Raw genomic sequence first — 3,697 nt, 5'->3', positions numbered from 1 at the left:
AATTCTCACATCTAATAATAGAAAGTTGATGGGGCACCAGCCCCATATTCCGGAGGTTGTGGGTTCAAACTCAGCCCCAGCCAAAAAAAAGAATAATAGAAGGTTGATAGATAATATACATGTAACAGAATTTTCTAAAAAAGAAGTCGTGGTATAAGAATACCATTTAGAGGAAGGAAGCAATCAGAAGAAGCCAGAATTAAAAATGGGAGCAGAGTTGAGGAGGGGCGAGGTGGGGGAAGGTGATGTTTCATCGGTAAGTCCTTGTGCACTTTCTTGTTTTGAAACTATGTGCATTCATTAGTTTGATAAAAGTTTTAAAGTTTACATAAAAAGAAAATGAATAAAATTAGAAATTAATTTCTTCTTCTGGAGGCACTAGAAAGAAAATAGTACTTTTTCTTTGAGTGAGTTCAGGGAAGCACTTTAAAGCCAGGACCAGTTGCAAGGGCTGCCTGCCTCCCTCTTGTGATTAGCTCTCTTTGCGCAGATGCGGATTAGGCTTTTGGCAGTGGGTCTGAACACAGACCATCCTTCAGCCTGGATCTCTCCCCAACACTTCTTTGACACTGTTGGCTAAAATGTACTATAGCCCTAACTGAAGCCACCACCACTTCTCTAAATCAGCCAAAGACATTCCTCTTCAGTAAACCCCCAACCTCCAAAGCTGCAAGTACGTCCCAGGGGAGCAGGGTTACTGAAAAAAGTTCTAGAAAGAGGACGATCCTATAACTTCCAGTGTCCAAGACAAATAAGCATTTATTTCTGACTTTATTCATTCAATTATGTCCCATTAAACTCATGGTCAACAGGCCATTGCCTTGAAGCTGTTTTCCAGCAATGCAAGCTGTACATACTAGTTTAAACTCAGTTAAGGCAAATCCAACCTGAATCCAGGAAAGCCTTCTAAAAACTAACCTATTACAACATCAAACAGGCCTTTGTGACCTAGCCATGCACATGTCTAGAATATATGAATGTATCCTTCTGAAAAACACAAACTGTTTTTTTGTGCAGCATCTTTTGTGCAAAAGATGTGCCCCATCTTTTGTCATGGTGCAAAAAAACAAACAAAACTCCCCCCCAAAAAAACAGAAAACCTGGGAACCATCTAAAAATCAAACAGCGGGAGACTATTTGATTGAATGTAATGTGATCATGCTGTGAAGATCCTGCAACTATAAAAACAAAAATGAAAATAAAAACTAGATAGGATGCCACGGACTGACACAGAAATACGTCCATGAAACATTGTTATACTGAAAAGGCAAGTTGTAGAAATACGTTCACAACACAAAAAATTTCAAAAACATATGTGGGGAGGTATTTTTCTGTATAACTAAGAAAAGGTATGAAAAGATATACCAATAAACTATTAATGGTGATTATCTCAGGGGATAGAATTAGAGTGAAGTAGAGTTTTAGTTTATATCCTTGTGAATGTTTTTAATGATTATATCAACTAGGTATAATTTTGTATTGAGGGAAAAATAAACTTTGTTGGGAATGTGGGAAAGTTATCAAGTCCCTCTTTCCAGGACCACTCCCAATGTCATAATTTAATAAACGTTTTTCAATATCTTCAGGAGATAAAGATTTGCAACCTTCTTCCATAACTTCATCATAATAGTAGTTTCCATGTATCAAAAGGCTGAGAAGATGGAGCGGATGTGGTGGTAGGCATTCTGCGTACAGTCATCAATCCTCCCCTCACCTTATAGGCTTTAGTGGGTCCATTTTACAGGTGAGAAGTTAAAAACACTTAAGCAAGTTCCCTTACTGATTCTAGGAAGTCACCTAGCCAGGATTCCAAAGCAGATAGATCTGACTTGTTCACCTTCTGCCCAACCCTCGATGGTATCTATTGTGTTGGGAAGATACATCAAGTTCAATGATTTGCTTCACTTCAAATTCAACTTACGTCTGTAAATGGAGATAGTATTACTACAGGGATCTTAAAAACCTACCTTGCAGCGTTGTTAAGAAAGAATCAAAGAACCTTCCTAGCCCTCCACAAATACCCTCCTCTCCCACTCCCCCCCTTCTCCTCCTAAAGACAACTGTCGTTGGTCAGACTCCCCGTCTTCCGGAGCATGCGTCAAAGTCAGACTCCACCTGACTTATCTTCTTCCTTCAATCCATTTCCCAAAAATTCTCTCCCTGAAATCATTCCAAATTCTCTAGCTTTCTCTAGACTTGATACTTCAAAAGATATCTTCAATGTCGAAGATTACCTCACAACTTCCAGGAGCTAAGATCATATTTATGAATCCCAACACCCTGCAGTTGTGCGCTGTTACGTTATGTACATTAAGGAAAAGAAAAATATCGTGGACTCACAGTCGTTTGACTCTAACACCTTTTTCAGCTCAACTTGCACAGTCTGTCGTTCCTGGCCCTGAATTTGTAATATTTGTTGGCAACTCTGCGGGAGAGGCAGTGGTCAACAATTTTTAGAGGCAAATATTCATTAAAGCCAAAAACAAAAGTTCAGTAGGGTTTAGAAAATGCAAAGCATAGTAAATAGAAAATGGGAAAACACAACAGACACCAGAGTACAGGAGCTCTGTCCCCATCATGTCCCAGGAGATGTGACTGGATTTATTACTGATTCTGTATTTTCACACAGCTTTAGTGACCAGAACTGCTTTTCATCCAATCTCTGACTAGTCCAAAGATCACATTCCCCCCAGGGACCCAGCACTTCATAATAATGATTCATTATTTATTCCAGCCCCAAGATATTTCAAATGAGTGCTGCAAACCACAGCTGGATTTAACTCCGCTGATGCATTTATGGACACCAGAGGAACCCCTGAGATGCAATGTTCTCCATGACTCTTTGAAAGCTGCATCTTTATTTGATTTTCTTTCGTGAATCCTGAAACCTAGCATAGAGAATCTTTACTATAATAAAGTAAATATACTTGTTGAATAAATTAATAAATGAATATTTAAACAAAGTAGCAGAGTAAAAACTAATGACTTTAAATTTTTAAAGACTTAACTGTTTTTGGTTTTTTTTTAATGAGCATACCAAATGTTTTCCAAACCTATGCCAAATAACCATGAGAGTAAGAGCTACATCTGGCATTGTTTGACATATTGAAGAACTTAAATAGTTGCTCAGGTACAGGCACAGTGGCTCACACCTATAATCCTAGCATTCTGGGAGGCCAAGGTTAGGAGTTCAGGATCAGCCTGAGCAAGAGTGAGACCCTATCTCAACCAAAAAGAGAAAAAATTAGATAGGAATTGTGGTGCACACCTGCAGTCCCAGCTACTCGGGAGCCTGAGTCCGGAGGATTGCTTGAGCCCACCACGAGTTTGAGGTTGCAGTGATCTGTGATGGTCCCACTGCATATTAGCTGAGGCAACAGAGACCCTGCCTCAATAAAAGAAAAAAAATTGCTGAGGAGATGAATGACAAGCTAGATTACCAAACCTAGTTATTCTCATTGTCTTTTCTGATGATGTTATGTAAGTGCTACGGAGTAGAAATTGGAAACGTGTCTGCTTCTTTTGTAATCTACCTTTAATCTCTCTGTCTGGGCTCACTGCAATCTGATCACAGTGTCTTATATGTCCTGCAAACAGAAAGATACAGAGGCTTTCAGGGAGGAAATCCAGTAGGGTGCTTCCAAGATGTTTCCAGAAAACCAAAGTCTTTAGGATCAACAGAAGAAAAGGAAACAAA

The sequence above is a fragment of the Nycticebus coucang genome, chromosome 3 (assembly GCF_027406575.1).
Source record: "Nycticebus coucang isolate mNycCou1 chromosome 3, mNycCou1.pri, whole genome shotgun sequence".
Taxonomy (NCBI): Eukaryota; Metazoa; Chordata; class Mammalia; order Primates; family Lorisidae; genus Nycticebus; species Nycticebus coucang.
Note: the sequence above shows the minus strand (reverse complement) of the source record.